The 27,440-nt window shown below is 42.9% G+C and overlaps 2 long non-coding RNA genes across 2 annotated transcripts; one reads left to right on the forward strand and one right to left on the reverse strand.

Moving 5' to 3' along the window:
• Positions 1–103: 103 nt before the first annotated feature.
• On the reverse strand, positions 104–1,500 carry LOC112656258 (uncharacterized). Its single transcript, XR_003134221.2, has 2 exons — positions 1,067–1,500; positions 104–338 (listed from the first exon to the last, which is right to left on the reverse strand). It is a non-coding gene; the product is annotated as an uncharacterized LOC112656258 (long non-coding RNA).
• LOC112656257 (uncharacterized) lies at positions 1,400–27,440 on the forward strand. The gene is made up of 3 exons (XR_003134219.3): positions 1,400–1,647; positions 24,238–24,367; positions 27,050–27,440. It is a non-coding gene; the product is annotated as an uncharacterized LOC112656257 (long non-coding RNA).

Raw genomic sequence — 27,440 nt, forward strand, 5'->3', positions numbered from 1 at the left:
TCAATCTTCCTGCTGCTCCCTCTGCTTGTGATCTCTCTCTCTCTTTCTCTCTCTCTCTTAAATAAATAAATAAAATCTTTTAAAAAAAAGCTACACAGCAGTATTCATTATAATAAGCATATAGTTTATTTTCAGATATGTTCATGTTGAAAGATTCCTTGTATTAAGATGATTCTGTTATTAGTGACGTCATACAGGCCGAGTTTGGATATTGCCTCTGTTGATCCCTTTACCCAGCCCTGTCCTCCTATTAGCCTCCAAGGACTTTTTGAATTCTACGTTGCTTGAACACAGATGGGGAATCATTGCAAAGAGATGATGTCCAGTTCCAGAAAACCCTGTGAAGCAAACAAATACACTGCTAGCATCTTTAATTTTGGTTTCTAAACTAACTGTTTTAAGCAAACCTTTTAAAATAAGCACACTCTGACTGCGGAGCTAATTAATAACCCATAAATGTAAATTATATTTGCCAGTTTAATTTCCATTGAGAACTCTACTACAGGAAAGGTTTACATGTGATGAATATTTTCTCATTTGAAGAGTCACATATGGAACCAAGAAATAACCATAAGAATCTTAGGGAGATAGTCTCGCCAAGGCTGGGAGTCAATCCTGAGGATGGAATTGCACACAGACTCATGGAAATCACTTGCACAAGATTTGCTTTTGGCCTGCTCAACTTAATCTTGTCTTTAAAGAGAGGGATTTTATTTGCTTTTACTCTGCTCCACAAATACTATTATTAGATTTTAAAAGGGTTTTAGAAATTAAACTGTACACTTTGATACATTTTGACACATTTGTAAAGCTCTCACAGTCATTGTATGGCTATTACCCCCAAATTGTGCCCCGTGGTAACCCGTCTTCCACCGCCATGCCTCATCCCCAAGTAACCAGAGACTGGTTTGTATTTTCTAGACTTCCTGTTCTCTTTGGTCTGACTTCTTGTACTCAGCATTATTATTTGAGAATAACACAAGTTACTCTTATGTCAATATCTCCTTCTTTTCTTATTGCCGAGTGTTTCATTATATGGATATAGCACGGTTTGTTCTTCTGTTACCCTGAGAGTGAACCCCAGACTGCTTCCTGTTCTCCTGATAATGGACATACAGGCCACTTCCCATTCTCCAGATAATGAAGACTCAGGCCACTTCCTGTTCACCAGAGTGTGAACATCCAGGCCACTTCCTGTTCACCTGACAATGAACATTCAGGCCACTTCCTGTTCACCTGACAATGAACATTCAGGCCACTTCCTGTTCACCTGACAATGAACATCCCGGCCACTTCCTGTCTTCCTGGGAGTGAACACCCAGGCCACTTCCTGTTTACCTGTTAATGAACATTCAGACCACTTCCTGTTCACCTGACAATGAACATCCAGGTCACTTCCTGTTCACCTGACAGGGAGCACCCAGGTCACTTCCTGTTCCTGACAGTGAACACCTAAGCTACTTCCTGTTCACCTGTTAATGAACATTCAGGCCACTTCCTGCTCACCTGACAATGAACATCCAGGCCGCTTCCTGTTCACCTGACGGGAAACACCGAGGTCACTTCCTGATTTAGGTTGTTACGGATGCACCTGCCATGAGCTTTGATGTTAAGTCTTTTTATGGGCACTTACCTTCTGGCATCTGGGTAAATAAGCACTTGGGAGTGGAATGGCTGGAGCATAGGGCAGGTGTTAAGTTTTCTGTATGACCATCGCAAGTTGATGATAGTTCCAGCTGCCCCACATCCTCCCCAATACTTGGTGGAGTCAAACTCAGCCTTCCTGGGATGTGTGCAAAGGTTACACACCTCACTGTGCTTTTAGTGTGCCTGCCCCTGTGACCAACGGCATCAAGCATCCCTTTATGTGCTCATTTGTCACCACTGTATCTTCACTGCTAAGTGTGGTGCTTCTGTGAATGGTATTTTTAAATTTCAATTTCTGATTATTGCTAGCATATAAATTAATGTTTGTGTATCGATTTGGCATTCTGCAACCTTACTAAACTCCTAGATTAGTTTAAGTAGCTTTTTTGTTAGATTTCTTTATAGGTTCCATAAGGCCTTTTATAAAAATAAAAACAATGTCACTTTTTGTTTCCAACATGGAAATGTGCCAGATTTTCTTTTTCTTGCTGTACTTTGCTGATTAGAGGTTTATAGGCGAAGGAAGTTCTTTTGTAGTCTTGATTTAATGATGGGTTTTAATCAAGAATGTGTGTTGAATTCATTGTGTCTAATGAGATAGTCATAGAATTTTTTCCTTACTGCTTAATGTGAATTGTATATAATGATTTTTTGGTAACAGACTATTTTTTAGAACAATTTTAGAGGTACAGAAAAATTGAGATGATACTGCAGAGTTCACCTATATCTCTGCGCTCAATTCCTCTTTTAATAACACATATATGTGATATATTTGCTAAAATTAATGAACTAATAGTGATGCATCGTTAAGTCCATAGTTTATTCAGATTTCCTAAGTTCTGACTAAGCAATGTACTTTATCTCTTCCAGAATCCCATCCAGGATATCATTCTATATTTAGTTGTCATTTCTCCCTTGGGTCCTTTTGGCTGTGATAGTTTCTCAGAGTTCCCCTGTTTCTGATGACCTCCACAGTTTGAGGAGTCCCCCTCAGGTGTATTGTAGGATATCCTTCTATATAAATTTATCTAATGTTCCCACATGATTTTGCTGAATTTATGGGTTATTAGAGGGAGACCACAGAGGTAAAGAGCCATTATCATCATACATATCAAGGAGACACACTATGGAAATGATTTATTACTTCTGGGGTTGCCCTTGCTAACCTAGTGGAAGGAGCATCCATTAGGTTTCTTCATAGTAAGATGGTTTTTCTACCCCTCTTTGCACTCTTTGCTCTTTGAGAAGTCACAGGCACAGCTCACCTTTAAAAGTGGGAGTTATGAACAAGATGACAGAACAAGAATTTCTATCATCATCTCCCTATTGGAGCATCCATTTTGACAGCCACCCACAGACTTTGTGGAAGTCTGGGAATACAGCAAAGAAGTGCCAGCACACCACTGGAGAATAAAAAAAAAAAAAAAAAAAAAAAAAAAAAAAAAAAAAAACAGACATTGAAGTACGTAAGAAGTATCACCTTATCCAAGATGACCCCTCCCTTGTGCAGCTCAGGTCAGATCCACAAGAGGAGCCCTCAGGCCATGATTTCTCTGGCTGGGGAAAATGGGACCATAATGAATGTAGCCAACTCCCCAGCTGTGTAAGGTGCTGCCCACAAAGGGAATTTCTTTCTTGCATCACCCAGAATACTGAGGTGATAGGCATGGCTGAGCAACAGGGAGAGGGACAAGACCTGGGAACGGGATGAGAGCAGGGAGCCAGGACTTGGAAATCAAGAAGCGGCCATGGATGCTTCTAAGTACTGTGTGGATGCCATCTGGGGGCCCTGCCTCCGCCTCACTGCAGACACCTACAAATGTCCCACAGGTGTCCCTGAGGCTCAAGGTGTCACCTGAGATGCCCCACTCCCTTGGCTTCTATGGCCCGCTCCCTGCACATGCTCATGCAGGTGGCCAGCATGAGCATTTGCTGATAGCTCACAAATGTGCACAGAGAGCTGGCTCCAGCTGCCAATCTGCAGGATGGGGAGTGAGCACAAGAACTTGGGCATTTCAGAGCACCACCCCAGGGAAAGCACAATGGAGGCTCTCAGCCCCTGGCTTGGCTTTGCAGAATTGGGAGAGATTCTTAAGGATTACGCCCCCCCCCCACTCCACCCCCTGCGCACAGCCACAAGAGGGCACAAGACGTGTGGTGTAGACAAATCCACGTAAGATGTCTAAGAGAGCCTCAGGATCCCAGATTAGGTTGACTGTTGAAAGTGGAGAAAGTGACCAGTTCTACAAATGTGAAGAAAGCAAAACAAGACTTCAAGTAACATGAAAGATCGAGGAAAATGACACCACCAAAGGAACACAGTGATTTTCCAGTAACCAATGCCAAAGAAATGGAGAAATGGAGGTGTACGCATTGCCTGACAAAGAATTCAAAATAAGTTATGGGGAAAGGGGGTGCATTTCCTAAACTTATGGCTAATTCTCTTTCAGTGGGGCTGAGCCACTGGCCTGAAATCTCACAAACCAGTTGTGTCAAATGCTGCTGCTAGATGAGTAAGATAAAATATGAATGTTTCCATGGTTTTGTGGAAACCTTGAGAACAGCCATCTCAATGGAATGGTTGAAACAGAAGCCTGAGGAGAGAGCACTCGAAGGAAGAAATGCAAGGAAACAACGTGGAGACAGTGAATACAGAGAATTTCTTTGGAGACCTTAGCTCTGAAATGTTACAGAAAAATAGGGCATTTGCTGGCAGTGTACTTGGGGGTGGTCAATGGAGAATTAAAGAAAACTTCAATATGAGAAATTACGACGTATTTCCATGATGATGGAAAAGAGGAGTCAAAGTGGGAATAGCATAATTTAGGAAATGCAGGCAAACTTTTTGGCAGAAGAGCATCCCGAATCAGTGAGAATGGATGGCTTCCTACATACAGGCTTTATAATCCAAGCAAGGACAGTTCATGATCTCAGTAGGAAGAGAGGTGACGTGTATAGACACAGATAGAGAAAACCAGTTTAAGCACGAAAACAGGAGCCTGTGCTTAAGACTCTTAATGATTTTCTTCTCATATACTGGTGTACGTGTAGCAAGGTCATATGCTGATACCACAGAAAACAATGGATGTCCTTGTGGCAAACGTCCCTTTGCTTGCTTTACTGGATTTATTACATTGGAGTAGGGAGAGTAAATAGGTTTATTATCATAAGGATAATTTAACTCCTCTCAGACTTCACTGGAAGACATAACATTGTCTATTACCCTAAGTAAAGAAAATTGCCTCTGTCCAATAGAACGGTAAATGGCAGGTTCACATTGAAAGGCCTTTGCATCCCTGGTGACCTGAGTTATCTATGGCTTCTCTCGATGGCCTCTTCCCACACACGCCTGAACCCTTGTTTGAGGCTTGAAACTATTTTATGAAAATCAAGGCATGAAAGGTTTATTCAAAGCTGTGATTTTCTAAATGCTACTTTCGGTAAAGGGCAAACCTGGCATTTCAAGCGGTAGTCATTGTGCAACTTCAACACACACTTTGCTATTTGGGGTGCCGATTTTCACCTTTTGCACATCAACTTATTGATGCGACGTCCAAAAGACACCGACAGATAGGTTGCTTGGGAAAACTATATCCCGTCTGTTTGTCACATAAGCTCCCTCCCCATTGATGTCCTGACTGTAATGTCAAACTACAGGATGATGATTTTAGAACAGATTGAGGATGTGTTGATTTTTCCCCAAAATATACAGACAGAAGTTGATACTTATCATTAGGCCTATACAATTTCATAGCGTAACTGTTTCAATCAGTAACCTCTGTGAAATATTTCCTTTCATAGCTATTTTTTTTCTTTAAAGATTTTATTTGTTAGAGAGAGAGAGAGAGATTGAGAGAGAGAGAGAGAGAAGTCAGAGAGCAGGGGGAGAGGCAGAGGGAGAAGCAGACTCCCCACTGAGCAGGGAGCCCGATGTGCTCAGGACCCTGAGATCATGACCTGAGCCAAAGGTTGATGCTTCACCGACTGAGCCACCCAGGTGCCCCTCTATAGCTGATTCTAATACAGTTTTACTCCAGCTTTTCCTACTGTTTGTTATCTTTTCTCCATTCTGGCCAGAAATCAACATGCAGCTGATTCTGCACAGCCACTTCCTCTTGCGTTCCCTGCTGTAAGGTAATTACCACCAGCATAGACGAGGCCGTCTTTTCCAGAAAGTACTGTACTTCCTGTCTGTACTATTTAACTCTTCATAATAGACTCTCTTGAAATGATACATGTCTCAAAGAAACTTTCTTTTTGGATTAGACAAGTTCCTTGGATATAGGAATATTTTTATATCCCTCACAGAGTCTCTCACACTTAAAAGAATGTAGAAAACCTCAACATACATTTGAATTTAGAAACTGAAACACATCAGTGTGTGTGTGTGTGTGTGTGTGTAAGAGTAATGACCATGCTCTGAATTTTTTTTTTTTTTTGAAATTTAAAAATAATTTCCTCAAAGAAATTTTTGTTCTACATGGGTCTTGGACTTTCTTTTACAGACTTTCATTGGACTCTCAGGTAGGTCCCTATTATCACTCGCTATAAGAGCAGTTGAATAATTACTTGACCTTTATCTGTCTTTGTGCTTTACCTCTCCATTACTATGAAAGCACTACAAGAATTTTAAGAACTGTAGTGTTTTAGTCCCAGGAACACAATATGCACTAAACAAATAAATATCTAAATTAAAAATGTAAGTGGGAGATTGATAATTTGTTGGTGTTATCCCAGATTGATCCAACTCTATGGTGTACACGTTTAATATTTGTGGTGTATATGTTCAGTTTGAATAAATAGCATTTCATATTTTGTCTATTGTCAATTTGAAGATTATCTTATTTCATCATCTGACTAGATGCACAAACTGTCAAATTGAAAGGAACCACTATAAAATACTTCAGTGATTTTGATGAGAGCAATAGGAAATGCCGATCAAGTAGGCGAAGCGTAGCAGAAGAGTAATAAGAGATGGAGAGCCAGCCAAGTTTTCTGAGGCATAGAAACCAACACACCTCAAACTTTTGGGAATAGACAATGTGATTCTTATAAAATAATATAGGCCAGAGTAAGAAGGGAGAATCAAAGGACATTTTGTGTGACTGAATTTTATGAATTATTTAAACTAAAAAAATTAAAAAAAGATTTGCTTTTGAACATGGCTCTGCATCTAACCTTTGAGAAGATGTGAGTGTCCCCTACAGAGACAGAATCAAAGCTGCAAGATAATAGTCACATACCATTTATTGCAATCCAATTACATTGCAAAGGAGGACTGAAATAGCACATTTTTTGTTTTGTTTTGTTTTGTTTTAGAGAGAGAGAAAGAATGTGAGTGGAGAAGGGCAGAAGCAGAGACAGAAGCAGATTCCACGCTGACCAGGGAGCCCCACACAGGGCTCGATCCCAGGACCCTGAGATCATGACCTGAGCTGAAATCAAGAGTTGGATGCTTAACTGACTGAGCCACCCGGGTGCAAGATCGAGAGCAGTTACATGACTTGTCCACATGCACATGAATGGGGAGTGACGGAGGTGCTCGCACAAGTTGCCCATGACCTGTGCACCAGGGATTCCTCGTGGACATCTCCAAGCGTCTTTACAACTAAAAATACAACTAGATTTTCAGTCACTTTCCATTTCTGGAGCCATGTATTTCAATGGGGCAGGGCCTTAAATAGCCAGCAAATCATTTATGGTTGATGACATGAGGCATTTTGTACACAGGAACAGGCAATTAACTTCAAGTGACAGGGCCTCATGTTGGAGAAGAGAAGGTTTCGCTGCTCCCCACTGGGAGCAATGGTGCCAACTCAGACAACACCTAGCCTTATGTGTTCTCTGTGTCTGATCATGCCTTATTCCTCTTCCTCCACCAATACCACCCAGATTTGACTCCAAGGACCCACATGCTTGCCCCCACATGCTAAGGCAGGCTTGTGAACAGTGTGTGAGTGACGTCAAATCATGAGAGCATGAATGGAAACCACTTTGTCCTCCCCATGACCCTGGAACGTAATTCCGACTATCTTTACTTCTCCCCTCATTTTGCTGAAGGAGGGTTAGAGATCTGGAACACGTTGCTTGGTTCCTCGCTGCTAGGAAGTGATACAACGGGTGTGGCCTCCAGGTAGTGAAAGTATGAATTGCACCAGACAAGTTAAGCCGGCGAGGAAGACTGTTCCAGACAGTTGCAACAGGGCAGAGGTTGAACTCAACTCCAGTGAAACAAAGAGCAGGAGGGTTTTCAGGCCTGAGGGAGCCTGGGGAGGGACACTGAAGATGCCAGGGGGCAGCAGGAGCTCCCACTGGGACATAAGGAACACAGGAGTCATTGTTGAGTTTGTAGATGCTTTTCTCTGTGATTGGGCCAGCTGTGCCTGTTAATTGTAATTTATTACCCCACTGGGCTCCTGGGACCCCCCTGGAGATTGGAAGATCAGGCTTATATCACCTTCAGTGCTCGCATTTCAAAGACAGAGTCCTCAGGTCTTTGAGAAAGCCATCTCTAGGGTTGTAAGACTGGCCAGTCCGGGGAGCATGTACTGCTTCCAAAGGGACAATTGCAAGTGTCCTTAGTAGATGTTCTTAGAAAGGAGGGAAGGCTGTCAGAGGCAAAAATGTCTACAATTTAGGGAAACAGAGGGGAAGGCAGAGACCATCCAGGTCAGAGTACACCGCACACCAAAGCCCATGTTGCTACTCACATTTCCGAGTTCCTCTGTTTGGTGGTCCTCTGCATGGTCCCCCTTTCTTTCGGTGATCCTCCCCCAAATCTCTGCCATGTGTGAAGTGAGTTAGAGGAAGCAGGGTTCTCAAGACATGTGGGAGGGCAAGCAGATACCTTTGCCTCTCAAAGATACAGAAACCCTTTGTCTTGAATCGAGAGGAGGCAACCTCTTTTAAACTCCTATGAGGGGGACTAGTCTACATTTATTTTTAAGAGCTAACCCCACATATGTATGAAATATTTGTGTGCTACTTTTAGGATAAGATGCAAAACCATCTTTTAAAAACTCCTTGGACACAGGGCTGAGAAGTTCTAAATAACTGTCAATTGAAGAAGTCCTCATACTCTCAGGAGTGGTTTTCAGATCTGGATGCACATGGGATTCATCAAGGAGCTCTAAAAAAGACTGATGCTTTGGTCCTCTGTACAGAGATTCTGATCCGCCCCATCTGGGGGGAGGGCTGAGCATTCCAGTTAAAGCCTCTCCATGGGATTTTAACATGCAGCCTAAGTTGAGAACTACCATCATAAAGGGATAACCTCTGGAATCCTAAATTTTTTTTTTCTTTTTTTACTTAGTAAGAGAAAGAATGAGGAATATTTGCTGTTGCACAAAAACATTTGGCAAAGTCAACTAACCCTGAACAGTACAGTAACTTGCATGCTTTTTCTAATTCCCGTGTGCCTCCAAACGCTCTTCAAAAGAAGCAAACCCACTGACAGGCAAGCGATGCATCTGACCCAATCTTGTATCAACTCAAGTGGGGCTCTTACAACCTACTTTTAGATACCACCTGATTTCTTATGACTCATGACAAGTGGCACTTTTTTTATGCCACTTGATCCACAATGATTACTTTTTATGAAACGAATGAAAATATTTTTCCCTAATAGAAATAACTGATGCATCAGGGATAGACGCACAGTATCATGTTATAATCCAGAAACTTAGATTGCACTTTTATATCTACTTTTCACTAGATGAAACTTTAGAGGATGAGATTTCTCCATGGGGGGGTGGGGGTGCATGGGTTGCCTCAGTTCATCAAGCATCTAACTCTTGATTTCAGTTCAGGTCATGGGTTCAGAGTCGTGAGATTGAGCCCTGCATGGGGCTCTGCACTGGACTTGGAACTGGCATGAGCTTCTCACTCTCCTATTGCCCCTCCCTCTTCCTCACCCCTACTCTTGCACACTCTCTCTCTCTTAAAAAAAAAAAAATCCCCCTCGATAAATTTCTTAGAAATCTCACAGCACAATGAACATTCTCTTAGACCACTCTATATTACTTAAACTAAGTTTGAGCTAGTTCATGATTCATCAGTGGTATTTAATTGAAGACTTTGAATGCATTCAAGTGTAGAGGAGTAGATTTCTTGACATGAACTTCAGGCATTTTCTCCAAGGAGTCAATTAAATATCAGCCAATTAAAAAATGTTAATAATATTTCATGTATGTCTTTTTGAGATCATATCTTACATAGTTACAATATTTCAAGACCAGCCAAACTTTCATTTGAAGGGGCTAGATTTGCATTTTAAATGGAAGTCAAGCCAGTTTCCTCAACCCAATTGTCCTCTTACATGAGACCATTTTTTTCCAAGGCTCAGTAGAAATTCCACTTTGGAGAAAAACTCCCTTAAATCCAGCTGGGCATTCGCCGGCATGTTCTTCTGTTGTTCTGTAGGTAGATGCCTGGGATTAAAAACCTCAGCTTCCGGATTATGCTTTGATAATCTCATTAACTCCATTATTCACAATAAGGGGTGAATTTGTATTTTGTGTGTGATTGATTGTGCAGTTCCTCTCTCCCAAATTAATGAGTATACTTCTTTTATCACATCACATTAGACATCAAGGGCCTAAGCCTTACGCATCCTTCCTTCCTGAGTTCTGTCACAAAACAAAAACAAAAACATATTCACAGCCTTGAAACTATGTAAGAGATAGAGCCACTCAATAAATCTCAGTGCAGATTCTGGCTGGAAAAAAAACTGACTAGTGGGACCCGGCTTAGGCCTGAAGCTGAACTTGGAATTTTTACTTCTTGTGACCTTAACAAGAGAACAATTTGCAGCAAAGAATGCCTTGATTTCTTGCTTTTAGGCAAAGAAGCTGGGGTAGTGGTAGGGGGGTTGTATGGAGGAGTGGGGGGGACATAGGGAGAGAGAGAAGTGCTCGATGTGTAGCTGTTGACAGGAACCAAGGATGGTCCCAAAAGCTTTGGCAGGTGTGAGAGGAAGCGAGTTCTCTGCCCCTGAGGCCCAACACCCATGAACAAATAGGACAAGTCTCAATGGGCGCCAGGATGTTACCCAATTGGCTCTACCTCTTCCTTCTAGATAAGAAGAAGACTAAGTGTTCAATCGTCTGCCCTGATCCAAAGGCTATGCAGAGGCCGGTTACCTAAAATACGTTAGTCCCTTTAAAATTATGGTCTTACAAGAGAAGTATTTATGGACGTCCTCAAAGGACTAACTTCCAAATTTCTTAGGAAAAAGACTGTACGGAGCAATTATTTTAAGTACAAATAACAAGTGCCTATTATCAAACTCATGAGGGAGAGATTAGACTCATATGTGGTGTGAATTAATTTTTTTTCACAGAAAATGACTACTTTGTAAAAGTAGAGAAGTTATTATAAACAAGGAAACAGAAAAATGGAGAAGAGACTGTTTATAAGCAATTCAATGTAGGGGAAATTAATGTGATTTCTTAAAACTTCACATCATGTTCTGACAGTCTTTTTTTTTATTATTTTTTAATTGGTGTTTGATTTGCCAACATATAGAATAACACCCAGTGCTCATCACATCAAGTGCTGAGTGAAATAAGTCAATCGGAGGACAAACATTGTATGGTCTCATACATTTGGGGAATATAAAAAATAGTGAAAGGCAATAAAGGGGAAAGGATAAAAAATGGGTGACAGTCTTTTTTAAGCATAATCCTCCTTGAAATAAAATGTTAGACGTTCACTGAGAAAGTAATTAAGCCAAGAAAAATAAGTAAAGGATTAGAGAAACATCAACTCCCCAAGAATTCAATAGGCCAAATCTTATCTCTCCTACTGGGCTCTGATTTACATGTGAAATCTGACGTGATGGTTCTTAGAACCCTTGAGAATTTTAATTCGGTACAATTAAGTACCCAAGCTAATTGCCTTATCTGGGAGTATATTAAAACTTAATAAGAAGACATTTATCTAGCTTATTGTGTCAATGCCTTTTTTTTAAACATTAATCTCATCAGAATTTTTGCCTCTCACTTTAGAGACTAAGGATCCCCTGAAATAATCCTCAGGCCACCCAATCCCATTTAGTTTCTCTTCCCATCATTCCGGAGTCTTATTTACTTGCCTGTCACTCCACAGTACCACGTTTCTCGAGGACACTTGTCAGCGCCATACTCACCATTGAATTCTCAATATCCAGCACAACACCTGCTACAAAATACGTTTGAGTCACTGTGATGTAAATAGATTGTCTCATAATCTAAAGCATCATAGTTGTTGTCATGCTACCTATTGCACTTCTTTCTCCTGTCGTTAAGAACAGATAAATAGCTCTTAAAGACAAATGTAAACAATCAAGATAAAAGTGGTTGGAGAAGAGAGTAAACATTTAATTAAGGGTATATAACCTTCATGAACTTGGGTTTTCTAGAAGAACCTCCATCCGAAGAACACAAGATATGATAGCCTCTTCATTACCTCGTACTTGTTATCGTCGTTACTATTCTACTCAGGACCAAAACTAAACTGCTATAAAACTTCATCATTTCTATCTGCATGAATTTCTCAACAAGCTACTTTTAAAAATTAGGTTTATTTTAATATAGAAGGAGATTATTTTGATTTTTTTAAAGTGGATTTATTTATTTAAGAGAGAGAGAGTCTGAGCAGGGGGTGGGCCAGAGGGAGAAGGAGAAGTAGGCTCCCCACTGAGCAGGGAACCCAATGTGGGACTCAATCCCAGGACCCCGGGATCATGACCTGAGCTGAAGGCAGATGCTCAACCACTGAGCCCCCCAGGTGCCCCGGAAGCAGATGATTTTAAAATAACGACCATTTATTTCACGAACCAGATAAAAAGATAGCATTTGTTTTAGCCTGGGTTTTCAAAACCCTGAGACACGGGTTTATTCTTCAGAAATCTGGGAATTTGATGCTTGGAAGCGTGAGTGAAACCAGGGCAATGAAACAGCCAATAGGAAAAAAAAAAAAAAAAACAGCCAATAGAGGATCGTGTTGTTAAGTTGGCCATAGCTGTAGTTATAGTTAGTTATAGTCATAGTTAGTTACAGTTATAGTAGTTATAGTTGATCTGTTGCGTGAAAGGCCTCCCTAAGGCTCATCATAAGTTTCTCAGAAATATCTGCTCAAGGGAAGGGAGAGGTATGGGTTTTCTGAATTGATTCCTGTTCCCCATTGTCCAGGGCGGTCCCCCAGGACATTCCTTGCCCAACAATTGCAGCTTGCTCCTGCGTGGCCACCGAGCACACTCCCAGGGGCACATACCCGCTGGAACACGGGAGCCCCTGGCCTAGCCTCTGTGAGCTAGTTGCCAGAGCAGAGCACAGAATCAGGTGAGGCCACAAAGATGTGAAGTGATGGGGAAGGGATAACGAGGATACTTTCGGTTCATTTGCTTTTTTCTTCCTCTATTTAAATTTCTCATTACTGGGATCCCTGGGTGGCGCAGCGGTTTAGCGCCTGCCTTTGGCCCAGGGCGCGATCCTGGAGACCCAGGATCGAATCCCACATCGGGCTCCCGGTGCATGGAGCCTCCTTCTCCCTCTGCCTGTGTCTCTGCCTCTCTCTCTCTGTGACTATCATAAATAAATAAAAATTAAAAAAAAAAATTTCTCATTACTGGAAACCATCACTTATTTTCACTTCCTCTTTGTATTTCTCGGTTGCCTCTCTTTTTCAAGCTATCTTTCCCATCTCGCTTCTTCTAGGACGTGTTATGTTTAGTTTTATTATTGCCGAGATTGAAGTTACCCCTTTGCCATGGCTATGGCCATATTATTTCCTGCTCATATTCTCTCTTTTATTTAAAAAAAAAAAAAGGTTGAGTAAAGACCTCTTGAGAGATGCTTTTGCACAATTAAAGAATAATTATACTAGCAAATTTAAAGACGCACATATGCCAAACAAGAAAACAAAATGAACCAAACCACGCTTTTCTTGAAGATCATGTCTAAACACATTTGACGAGACTCGGAAGCACTTGTATCCTACTGTGGAAGTCCCAAGTAGTTGTAGCGTATTGATAAAAATGATCGCTTAGCCCCTCGATGAAAGTTTTTTTCCCCCTAATATTTTCGAAAAAGATGTTGAAAGGAAATCACCTAAGGCCCATATATCAGTTATACTGTTATTACCCTGCAAATTGTAGTGCATTTGATGCTATCTCTCAAAGAAGAGTCATCCAAGTCCTAACCCCCCAGGACCATGAATGTGACCTTATCTGGAAACAGAGCCTTTGCAGGTGTAACTAAGGATCTCAAGGTGAGACCTTCCTGGATTAGTTGGTTGGGTCCTGAATCCAATGCCAATGTCCTTTTAGGCAAAGGAGAGACACGGACAGAAGAGAGGAAAATAGGAAGGCTCCGCAGCAGTGGGCATAGACTGGCCCCACGGGGCGACAAGCTTGGGCACAGAGGTTGAAGGCAGCACCAAAACAGGAGGCAAGCATGGAGCAGATGCTTCTCAGAGCTCCAGAAGGAACTACTGTGCTGACACAGCGATTTCAGACGACTGCTCTCAAAAACCATGAAAGAATAAATTTCTGTTGTTCTAAGCCACCATTTGTGTAATTTGTCACAGCGGTCCCAGGAATCCAAGAGACTGATGCAGAGAAAATGGGTCCTAAGCGTTCCAAAGTAATTCCAAGTTGCTATCAAATGCATTAACAAATTTCCACTTCAATATGCACTGCGGTCAATACGGAGCTTCAAAACAAATTTGAGGGGGGCCAGTGTAGAAACGTACCCGGATTTTGTAGTATGATTTGATGAATGGCCACACTGACGCCCGAGATGGTGAAGAAGGTACTCACGTGGAATGAAATGATGTTAGACGGCCCAGCATGATGACTACCACCCTACAAGTGACAGGCTTGATGGCTTTTGGCAGAGCTGAACACCCACAGGCCTAGGCGGCCTTGTGTGCTTGAACTCAAGACCGACTTTGCAGAGCCGCCTTTGTGCCAAGACCTGACATCTGGTCCTGCCAATGGGGTTGGAAAGGTGACCCAGTGTCTTCCTACCTGGGATGCTGATTTTCAAGATACCAGCATCAATATTGACTCAGCATCCTTATGGGTCGCCACGGCTCCCGTCCTCTGGAGAAAGAAGCTGGAGCAGAGACACAGAGAAGCCAGCGGCGGGTGCACCGCGCATCCAGCAACGGCAGCAGGTGGGAGTTAGCGCGGCAAAGGCAGCCAGCCGACGTGAGCATGTAGGAAACCCTGTGCCCTTGGCAAAAGACAGTTCATTTAAGTTTCAATTAACATTTCTAGGTTTGTAGTTGCTAATCTCAGGTCCCCAGGGCCCGTGTGCTCATTAAACCCGCTGAAGAGTTGTACAAATCTCTTATCCTAGAATATCTTTAATTCGCGAGCTTGAACACTCATACAGAGCAGTTACCCATGGTTAATGTACTTAAAACAATCATACTTCAGGTTAATTATTATTATTTTTTTTTTGGTGCTGGTAGTAAGAAAGAGAGCCCACATTTGCATTGAACCTTCCCACGTCTATCAGCTTTATATGGCTAGCACTCATAGTGAAGAGCTCAAAAGTATTCCCACTTTTCTCTGATTATTATCACGGATAATCTTTCACATTTCATAAAAGGTTCAGGCACAGTTTATTCAGCTACAGCTATCGGCACGCGTGCTTATGTTGTCCTCTATACAGGCTCTATTCTGAGAGGTTGAGCACTGTGATTTGGGTTTCTAACGGAGGCCATAGGCAGAGCTCACGTGTCACAAGTTGGGTTGGCGATGCTCTAAGGGTGAGGGTGAGATGGGGTCATTGATTTTTTTTTTTTTTTAAGATTTTACTTATTTATTCATGAGAGCCACAGAGAGAGAGGCAGAGACACAGGCAGAGGGAGAAGCAGGCTCCCTGCAGGGAGCCCAGTGCAGGACGCGATCCCAAGACCCTGAGCCGAAGGCACTCAACTGCGGAGCCACCCAGGCGTCCCATCCATGGATCGTTGGTTCTGATCCTGCACCCTCACTCGACCGTGCAAATAAACACGCGGTGCTCACTCCACCTGTCAGCAACCGAGTGACAACACAGTTTCTGTTTATTGTGACTTGACAGTCAGGGGAAAAGTGCTACAGGCCAGGCTACCTAGCGTGGGGACAAGCTGTGGGGATGAGTGCTCCTAGAAGTGCCAGGTCTTTAACTCGGAAGCCACGGTGTCCTGTCAGTGCTGCTGTATTAAGTCGTTGAAGATCTCACAGAGGCTCCACCGGAATGAAGACAACTTGGACCTTTTGCTCATTGAATATTCACCGCAGTTCTTTCCTTACCATAAACGTGCTTAGCTGTACTGGGATATTTACTTTTGTTGATTGACGTGTGTGAGATTGCAGGGGCTATTCCTCAGCCTACAGGGCTCTGAACAGTTGTCAGCGGTTGACTTTGGCATCAGGGAGGCCAGGTTTCAGATCCCGCCTTGGCCAGTCATCATCCATGCAGGTGCGGAGGGAGTTCTTCACCCGGAGGATAAACACACACCCTAGGCCCCAGTGCCTTGGCAGGGATTAAATTAGATACTCCGTGTGGAGTGCTTAGGCTGCAGCCAAACACACTCTAAGCGCTCATGAAGCAGTTGTGGCCTTGTGTCTTCATTTTTAGTACTTGAGAATCAGAAAGGGTTATTGCAGTCAGAAAAAAAAAATTTTTTTAGATTTTATTTATTTATTCATGAGAGACACAGAGAGGCAGAGACAAAAAAGTATTTTCAAAATGTAAAGTCAGATCATGCATCGGCATCCCTCCTTCAACTCTCCAAGGATATTCTTCATATTTTGTATGTTCCAAGGGCTTTGGAGGGGGTGCAAGAGCCCGGCCCACCTGGCCAGGCCCTGGCCTTGCTTCCTGCGTTCTCCAACTTGCTCAGAGTTCCAGCAAGACGATGTGCTGCTGCCTCTGACGCTCATCAAGCGTGCTTCTCTCCCAGCTCCCTGGCCCGGATGAAATACCCATAAGATCAGGGATATGGTCTTGACTGCTGCTTTATCCTCAGCATCTAGAGCAGTGCATTTCACTTAGGAGACCCAGTTTTTGGTGAATGAGTGAATGAGTGAATGAATGAATGCATTCCAAATCCGTCTCACTTTCCTTCCACCTTGCTGTGTGATATGCATTTGTCAGCCACAGACGTCGGCATGATTAATGGAACACCACGGGACTGTGACGTGGTGTAATGGAGACAATCCTAGTCCTAGAGCTAGAAGTTCTGAGTTCAAATCTCACGGCTCTAAGGCTATGGACATATCTCAGTTTCCCCATTTATATACATGCAACATTTTGAAGCTTAAGTGGACTAAAGTGCTTAAAAACAACTCTCCTGCTGCGTAGGATGCTTAGAAGCTTAGTCACGGAACATGAATATATGGATGTATGATACAAAAGATAAAGAAACGTTGGTGGTGCGTATCACTGCAAGAGCGCAGTGGAGCGTGTTTCATCCCATCCCCACGTTCAGATGATGAAACTGGGATGTACAGAAGTTTAGTAACCGAAGATATGATTCAATACTTTCCTTTAAGTTTATATTCCTAATAAGGTAAGTAGTTATCTGTGGATACCTTAGAACTTATTTTTTAATCATTCATTTATTTACGTACTCATTCAGCAAAGTTTTATTGAATGTTGGCTTTATTTTCCACTAGACTAGTTGATACATACAAACAACATGTAACACAGATTTAAGTTGGAAAATTATTTCACTTTTCAGAGCGCTGGAAGGTTGGGCTGGAGCCATATGGCATCTGATACTTCTTTCCTGATTTCCTGGATACTGTCCTTTTCTGTCCAGACTACAGTTGGAAAGTTGAATTTAGGGGAAAACACCATGTCTGAATCGAGGTCCTCGGGCAAATGTCCCTGTTTTTAAGTGTCAAAGCAGAAGTTACAGCTGAATTAGCCTGTTCTGACAATAGTGGTTAATTGATAACTTGAGCATTAACTGGATGAATGATTCGGATGGATTGCAAGCCTCCCGGAATACGTCGTCATCCCAAAGACTTGATTTAGAATCTGACTTACACAGTTAGCACTGACTCATCAAATGAGCACTAGCGAAAAGGTCTCACGAAATAACTGTTAGTATGTTAAGAAAGGCCTTGGAAGTTTGGAGATAATCTTCTGGCTGGATTGGTCGTGCGTTTGTTGGATTCTTACACAGACCCAAGCTCAAGACTGATTCCATTTCTTTAACCCTTTCAATATCAGGAAAGTGAGGATCTCTGGAAGTTTGAATAAATTCCAAGAACCTTGCCCGCAGAACTCGGGAGCCCCGTCTCAGGATAAGTTGCCTGTGGTCCCCTGTGGTGTACAAGCAGGCACGAAAACTGACTGGGCCAGTCTTTGTCATCTCTAATAGCTAGAGATGTGACCTAGCTGATGTGACTTAGCACTGTGACCTCGGAAGAGAATCCTTCACCAACAAGACAATGTCAACATCAGAGGACATTTCAGACAATGAGCCAGGAGTTCCAGGTCCTGCTCTGTTCCAAGTTCCGTGGGGAGGACTCATACTGTGTCCCTGGCCTTCTGACACCAACTCAGTATTCTCTAAATGATCCACTATGGTCCCATCTTGCTGGAACTTTGCATTCACTTAATGGAGAACAGCGTGTTCACTGAGTAACCTATATTTGGCTTTTCATGTCAATAAGAGCACACAGGTCTTACACAACATTTGCTATAAAATTTGTCTTTGGGATTCCCTCCTAAGCTTAAATTAGAAGTCCCATTGCAGCATTTTCTAAGCAGGCTGACACCTCAGTATAGACATGCATGAAGCTTAAGTCAACATTTTAATAGACAGTCCATTCTTTCCACTTTCTTCTCTGAGGGAGGCACTGATTTGGGAAGACGACTTACCATTGTTGGGTGGTTTTGCTCGTGTCAGATGGTCATGTCAGCCCACATGCATGCCACAAAGTCAACTCCAGACTCAAGGTTTCCATCCTACTTGACTTGCCACTGACTCCTCTGGTCTACCTCTCAGGCACAAGGGGCTCTGGGACACCACATTGGCTTTTTCCCATCGTTATTTTAAAACCTTCCTAGGTCAGTGGTTTCTAGACTTCTTCAACTGTGATCCACAATAAGGAACATACTTTAGATTGTGATCCATTATATGTGTAAATATGAATACGATACATAAAATATATATGAGACAAAAACATATATGGTACAGAAAGTTCACAAAATTACTCTTTACTGCATGTGATAAGATCATGTATTTCTTATCCTATCCTATATAATTGATTTATTTTTTTCTGTTTTCTTTTTTTTTGTGTATTTTTTTATTGGAGTTCTATATAGCTAACACCCAGTGCTCATCCCATCAAGTGCCCCCGCTCAGTGCCCGTCACCCAGTCATCCCCACCCTCCACCCACCTCCCTTTCCACTACCCCTAGTTCGTTTCCCAGAGTTCAGAGTCTCTCATGTTCCATCACCCTCTCTGATATTTCCCACTCATTTTCTCTCCTTTCCCCCTCTATCTCCCCCCCCACTATTTCTTATATTCCCCAAATGAATGAGACCATATAATGTTTGTCCTTCTCTGATTGACTCACTTCACTCAGCATAATACCCTCCAGGTCCATCCACGCTGAAGCAAATGGTGGGTATTCGTCGTTTCTAATGGCTGAGGAATATTCCATTGTATACAGAGACCACATCTTCTTTATCCATCATCTTTCGATGGACACTGAGGCTCCTTCCACAGTTTGGCTATTGTGGACATTGCTGTTATAAACCTCAGGGTGCAGGTGTCCCGGAGTTTCACTGCATCTGTATCTTTGGGGTAATTCCCTGGCAGTGCAATTGCTGGGTCGTAGGGCAGGTCTATTTTTAACTCTTTGAGGAACCTCCACACAGTTTTCCAGAGTGGCTGCCCCAGTTCCCATTCCCACCAACAGTGCAGGAGGGTTCCCTTTTCTCCACATCCTCTCCAACATTTGTGGTTTCCTTCCTTGTTAATTTTCCCCATTCTCACTGGTGTGAGGTGGGATCTCATTGTGGTTTTGATTTGTATTTCCCTGATGGCAAGTGATGCGGAGCATTCTCTCATGTGCTTGTTGGCCATGTCTGTGTCTTCCTCTGTGAGATTTCTGCTCCTGTCTTTTGCCCATTTCATGATTGGATTGTTTGTTTCCTTGCTGTTGAGTTTAATAAGTTCTTTATAGATGTTGGATACTAGCCCTTTATCTGATACATCATTTGCAAATATCTTCTCCCATTCTCTAGGTTGTCTTTTAGTTTTGTTGACTATTTCTTTTGCTGTGCAGAAGCTTTTTATCCTAATTAAGTCCCAATAGTTCTCTTTTGCTTTTGTTTCTCTTGTTTTCGTGGATGTATCTTGCAAGAAGTTGCTGTGGCCAAGTTCAAAAAGGGTGTTGCCCGTGTTCTCCTCTAGGATTTGGATGGATTCTTGTCTCACATTTAGATCTTTCATCCATTTCGAGTTTATCTTTGTGTCTGGTGTAAGAGAGTGGTCTAGTTTCATTCTTCTGCATGTGGATGCCCAATTTTCCCAGCACCATTTATCGAAGAGAGTGTCCTTTTTCCAGTGGATAGTCTTTCCTGTTTTGTCGAGTTAATACTCACCATAGAGTTGAAGGCCCATTTCTGGATTCTCTATTCTGTTCCATTGATCTATGTGTCTGTTTTTGTGCCAGGACCACACTGTCTTGACGATCACAGCTTTGTAGCACAACTTGAAATCCGGCACTGTGATTGATTTAAAAGGCCCTGGTCACATCCCACTAAACTGAGTTCACAATGCTTGGACTATCCACAATAAGCATTAGTATACCCCCCAGGTAAATGAATTATATTTGTATGAAATGTAGCCTATCCACCACCCTTCCCCACAATCCCCTACCATGCTGGTTCCTTTTCTTCCCATTCCAGCTAATGGCATCATCATTCTTCCAGAAATTCCCATCTAGAGAACTCAATGCAATCCCACCTCCCTCTGCTTTTTGTGTTTTCCTATCCCCCTTAGAGGGGCCTTCTACTCACCTCTCCATCGTAAGGTCTTAATATTTTCTCCCTTGATTAACATTCAACAGACCTATTAGCTTCTTTCTTGAATGGACCAAACTGACTTTTGCCTCTTGAATGGACCAAACTGACTTTTGCCTCAGGGCCTTTGCTCTCACTGCCATGCTTTGTGAGGAGGCTTCTAACTTGAGGCATAGCGGGGCTGACTCTTTACCAGACCATTTAAGAGTCTCCTCCTCAGAAAAATCTTCTTGACTATATGAACCCTACATATCATTATTCCATTGTGAATATTTTTCTTCATATATTTTACCAATATTTGAAATTCTGTTATGTAATTGTTTTACTTATTTTATGTGCTTATATTGTGATGCTCAGTGATCAGATGAAAATTCTGAAAGAACAGGAATTTGTTCTGTTCATAGCTGTCCTCATCTTCCAGAATCATAACAGGAAATCAATTAAAATGTGTGAAATTATTAAATGAATATTATTTTTAGGCATAGAATACCAAAAAAAATAGCTTCTCATGTATTTATATCTATGTCAAGTGCAGAAGATTTGCCGCATTCTTAGGAACACACTGGAGAGTTATGAATCACATAAGCAGTTTGTATAAGCAGTGGTCTCCAAGGTCTAGAAAGGCAAGAACCACTTTTGATTTTGAGTATCTCAGTATATTTAAAAACTTAGCAATGGATAATGTTGACAATAACATGTGTGCCATATATGCTATATTAAGGAATCAACAAATTTTACACGCAAAAAATTTACAGTCACATCACCTGGAAATAATGTCAAAGTTTAAACTTAATATTGGGTGTTAAAGTGGTCTCATGATCAACTTGCTCTCCCAGATTTCCTTGTTATAAAAAGTAAAGCACAGTGGAGGCATTATAGAAATGAATAATTTGGAGGAATTTGTCTTCACTACAGAAGGGGACCAAGATACATTTTCCTCTCAATAAAACTAAAACTTTGCCATAAATTAGAGGTGTCCAAAGATGGATCTGCCTTAAGAGGAATGAATTTCCAAGTTTCTGAGGCATTCAAATCAAATCTGACAGCTCTGTGTTACAGATGTAATGGCAGGGAAAAAAAAAAAAAAGGAGGAGTGCTTGACTAGGATGACTTTTAAATTTACTTCCTGTCGGGAGAGTCTATGAATCTAAAATTAGCTTACCTCTTGAACAAATGTCAAATTTACCACATAATTTTTAGCACCTTAACATTTGCTTAATGTCAAACTTTCTACATATATGACCCCTTGATTCTATTAGTGGATTCATTTCAAATTGTGAGTCTGCTCTTTCTAGAGCTCGTAGACTTCTGGGACTTTCTTATCTAATAGTTTTGAAAGGAGCATCTTTACAGTTTACAGTTTAACCCTCCACAGGAACAGTTCACACACTGTCAGTGCTCTTTTGGTTTCACTCACTCTTCACAAAGACCAGAACTTTGGGAATGTGTTTATCAGTCTTTTGTTTTTTAGAGAAGTTCAAGGTTCAAAGCAAAAATGAAGACCAGGTGCAGAGATCTTTCTGGATGCTCCTTGCTCCCCCATCATCAGCTACCTACCCCCACCCCCCACCCCCATCACCAGAAGGCTCATGGTGAATGTTGACAGGCCTCCGTTGACACGTCAAAATCAGCCAGAGTCCATGGTGTGCATCCCAGTTCACTGGGATGTCGTACATCCTAGGGGCTGGGGCAGATAGAACGTTAGGGATTAGAGGTTATACTTCATCACCCGTATGGACAGGTAGGTATTCATCATAAAGTGTCTTGCAGAGACAATGTTAATGCTCTAAAAACCCTCTGTGCCCTGCCTTCCCATCCATACCTCCCTCCCAACCCCCACAACCCCTAACCCATCCTTTTCCTGTGCCCACAGCTGTGCCTTTTCTAGAATGCCACATGGCTGGACTCCCATGGTACATAGTCTTTCAGAAGGCTTCTTCCCTCAGCAATAGGAGTTTGTTTCTTCCACATCCTGTCATCGGTTTGTAGCCTATCTCCTTTTAGGGCTGGCTAAAATCCCACTGTCCATTTACCCGTTCACCCGCTGAAGGTCCCCTGAGTGCCTCCAAGTCCCAAGTTGTGGCAAGCAGAGGAAGACAGCACCTTTCTTGAGGAACTACATTAGCCAAAAGGACCCGAGCAACCGGCCAGTGGCGTAGATTATTTTGAAAGTCTTTGAGATCAAGGTGGAAAGCAGAATTCTGAACATAAAAATGAGAACACGACACCTTATGGTTCTGTTGCTGTTGGTATTCAAAGGGAGAAAGTCATGACCTAATATACCTGGTGAACAATGTGCTTATGTCTTTGAAGTCGAATGTTCCATGTGGCAGAGAAGGGAATAAATAATCCCATATTCTCCCAAAAAGGAGAAATGATGAGAAGACCGCCAATTATTTTTTAATTCTACATCCGGAGAGGGAATCAATGCTACTCTATTGAGAAGAATTTCTAGCTAGATTTGCACCCTGCATTCTTTGTTTGTTTATTTTGCACTGACTTGAACCACACTTTATTTTCAATCTAGCAGCTCTTGGGTCTAAAGGAGAATTTCTTCACCATGACAAGGAGCAGCAGCAACTTAGTGGAGGAGATGGTAGGCCTACATCATTCAGGGTGAAGAAGATGTTTTTCTCCCTGGAAAGGCTGTTTCCTTTGGAGGGTCGGTGGAGTGGGAGGTGGATTGCCTTGAGCTTTAAGCTGATTTCAGTGTAATAAGATACTCAGATCTGACCCCTCCATCTCCATCTGATGCCGACCACCGGAGGGATGGATGATCTCCAGCAGCCCCATGGTGATGCTATGAGGCATTGGTGCAGAATTTTGGGGTTAGAATCTCCACTGTCACTAATTATCTCTGTCTTTGGGGGAAGACCTGAAATTGTTTTCTTCCATGAAATGGAATGAATGGATCAATGAGGCACCTGCCATGTAGGTCTGCCATGAGAAGGGAGTTAAGAGGTATTTCTTGGGATGCAAACATTGTGTACTGTGTGAGCTGTCATTATCATCTTGAGGAAGCTCCTTTTGTGTTTCCCTCGCCTGCAGGACAGCATAGAGCTCTTCCCTGTGATGACACCCAGCTCTGTGAGGACATCCACAGTGGGTACACCTCATCAATCTCGAGTCACTTTTTCTCTCTAGAGGCCCTTGGGCCCCTGCCCCTGGTGTCTCACTACCTCCATTCCTCAAGAACCTTTCCAGAATACTATTCCTGATTCCCCTCTTCTTCCCCCAGTGCATACTTCTGCCCTGAGGACAGCCTTAAAAATAACCTGGTTCTCAAGAAAGAATTTCTTGGTTCCACCTGACTTAGAGGCTCTCCCAGCCTCAGAGCTGTATCTATTGATGCAGGATGGTACACATGTATTAATTTCCTTTTCTTCTGTTTATATTCTCAAAATAAACTTCCACCTATTGAAAGAAATTCCACCCCCCATTCACCAAGGAACTTTTGCTTGCCATTAAAAAGAGAGATCACACATGGGTGACTAATGGATTTCTCCTCTAAAATAACGTAGCGCTGCATGTAGTGAGTTATATTCATCGCTTTTGTTTTCCTTTTAGATATTACGATTGATGTTAGAACCTGAAGTGTTTTCCATCGACATCCCTAGATGTCTTCTTCTAGTAACCGTGCAAGTCCATCACTGCGCATGAGTCACAGGATTGTTCTACGTTTGGTTTTGCAGGGAAGGTAAAAAGCCCGAAGAGTACATCTATCTTAACCCGGGATGGTTTTTGCTCCAGTCTTCTCATAGCTGTGAGAAGGACTTTGTTTTCTTCCCCACCGAGTCTACTTTCCTTTCTCACCCATTGACTTACACTCTTCAAATAAGTGGATGCCAAGTCAGAAATCACCATGGTCGCAGTTAACTGTTTTTGTCATGGCTGATAGCACTCCACAGGTTGCTGGTAAATATTAATTTTATTGCAGAAAGTGGCCATGATGAAACTTGCCCTCTAGGCGCATCCCGGATGGCTTTCCCGTTGAAACCTCCTTCCCCTGACGTCTCATTGCAGTTGTAAGCAGTCCTGCAGCTGATCTCAAATCTAGCCCTAAAATGGGGAAGCTGGTCCCTGAAGTATTTATCAGAGCCCTGGAGGGTAAAGAGGCTCCATTTCTAAAGAGGAGATTATTTGTATTTGTCAGGCTGGCCCCAGAGAATAGTGGAATTGTTACCTGCAGAAACTGCTCCAATGAAAGGTGGGTAGCTCTGCTGCCTTATTAGTTTACTGTACATAAAATTAGCACCACAATAGAGCATCTTACAATTTATTGACCTGCTCATCATAAAGCCAGACATTACAAATGACTGATATAATTGAGCATGTTACAGCCCCGGGATTTGGTAGCCTTGAGACCTCTCAGTTGCAAGTGCAAGGCAAGTGTTGGTATTTGTGTTTGGATGCACTGTGTGTGCACCTGCAGCTACCACGTGTGGGACAAGGCAATGGGGACATAAAGTGGAAGTCACATGCCATCGAAGATGTAGAGGGAGATAAATAGTGAAAACACAATAACACCGAGGAACCAGGGGTCATGATAATGGTTCAAATGTGATGCTTCAGAGGCCTAGAGGACAACCCCAGTAAAGACTCAGTTTCTCCCATTATTGACACCAGGGCAGATCTGAATGGCGGGATCTCATTATCATGACCCCTGGTCCATTTTCCAACTGAGGCAGAACAGCGTGGCTCGATTCCCCAGAAGCGATGTCCTGCCACTTCCACTCCTGATGCTCGGGTCTGCGTCGTCATCTCTCATGGCCACAAAGACAAGCTGAGGGATCCCTGGGTGATGTTGCATCAGGTCTTCACAGTAGAGCCCAGGTCACACCCCTGAAGACCGCCAAGGACGGGGTATGACAGGTGCGGCCCCTGTCGGCCTCTCTCCACGTCACAACGGTCACTGTAAGGAGCAGGAAACAACAGTGCTGTTTCCAAAGTGATGATTTAGGAAGAAAACACAGCAGATGGCCCCAAAAGGGGTCACCCCCAACATTCAGTTGTGACCTACAGCTGCTCTGGTGTCAATAATGCGAGAAAAGCTTTTTTTTTCTGCTCAAAACCCAGAAAGTCTTCCTTTGTTTCTACAAGGAGAAGGGAGAAACACTAATCATTTCAATTGGCCTTGATTTTTTTTTTAGCAAAATGGATTCAAGGGAGCCATCAAACTGCCAATAAACAGAGGAAGCCTCGGAGTAATCACTAGTAGGTTAAAGTTTGACCTGCCTCTCGCTGGCCTGCTCCTTCCATACACCAGCTCGCCTTACTCCCCCTCACTTCAAATCCCTCACTTTGGGGCACTTTTTAATCTCTTTTCCAGATTTCCACTTCGGTTATTCAGACGATAACTAATGCCACCGAGTTGTGTTTGACTGGTAGTCTATTGTCTTATTTGAAGATGTACCAGAAATGTGGCCGTACTCAAATTTTGAAATATATAGGTTTATTGTTTTTAAGAAAACAGGTCCAATGCCACTGAGACCTAAACTATGGAATTCATAAGTCAGTAATCTGCTGACTAGTCCTTTGAGTACTAGGACCCAGGATGTAGCGACCAGGCTAGAAGGAGGGTTCTGAGTTTGGAAAACTGGGTTGAGTTTCATTCTCCCAGCGTGTGTAGAGGAAGGGATCGGGGGTGATGATGATTAGCAGATGATAATCATCTGTCCCCTTGGGAAGACAGGGACTGTGACATGACCAGTCAGTAAGGTTTTCAAAGGCTCTTGCCAGGAAAAGTTACTCCCCAGCAACGGAAAACTAAGAAGGGCCTTGAGACTTTACGTTTCCTTCAGTTTCGCAAGTAAGAGCCCTGTGAGTTCAAGGCATTAAAGAGGTAGCCTAGGTCATGGGGGCTCACAAGGAGGACTCTGCTTCCCCAAAACCCCGGCTGGACGCCCCACATTCCAATGGGCCCCGTGACCCACAGGAAGCACCAAGACTGAGCAGAGGAACCAGAACTGGGTCCCAAATGGACAGCCAGGGGCTGCTGAGTGTGAGCCCCATAGAGCTGCAGGGATGGACCTGTGTCTTGGGGGGATGCAGGGCGCACCTTCGGATTCCTGGGTGCACCTGCATCCTGGGGGGATGTGGGGCGCACCTTTGGATTCCCGGGTGCATCTGAGTCCTGGGGGGATGTGGGGCGCACCTTCAGATTCCTGGGTGCACCTGCGTCCTGGGGGGATGTGTGATGCTCCTGTGAATTCCCAGGTGTGCATCTGAGCCCTCCCGGGTACACCTGCGCCCTGCCTTGTGGAGTCACTGGGACCTGCCTCTGACCAAACAAACCATCTTCCATTGTAAGAGGGGGAGGGGGGTGTTGGGGAAAGAACTAATCCCCACAGAGTTTAAAGCATGTTTTATTCTATTCAAGAGAATAGAGAATTGCTGTGGCTCAGGATGAATCAAAACAAGAATGAAGGCAGAGAGGAGCTTTAGAAAAAGAGCCAATGGTTTGGGAATTTGAGAACAATGGTAAATACTGGAAGCTGCAGCTCTGGAGAAAGGGAAACCTTCACCTATAAATCAACAAACACATCTTAGGAAGTCAAGATGGAAGAGTCACTTTTTTTTTTAAACATGGATGAGAATGCTTCAGATCTCTGCCAGCAACTTTCAAGGACACGATACAATATTGGTAACCAGTGTCACCACGCTGCCCCTTGCATCCCCAGAAGTCAGTCCCCTAGCTGGAAGTGTGTGCCCTTGGACCAGCGTCTCCCGGGTGTGCTCCCCCGTGTAAATAAACCCACTTAGCAAAAAGA

This window comes from Canis lupus, chromosome 26 (assembly GCF_003254725.2).
Source record: "Canis lupus dingo isolate Sandy chromosome 26, ASM325472v2, whole genome shotgun sequence".
Taxonomy (NCBI): Eukaryota; Metazoa; Chordata; class Mammalia; order Carnivora; family Canidae; genus Canis; species Canis lupus.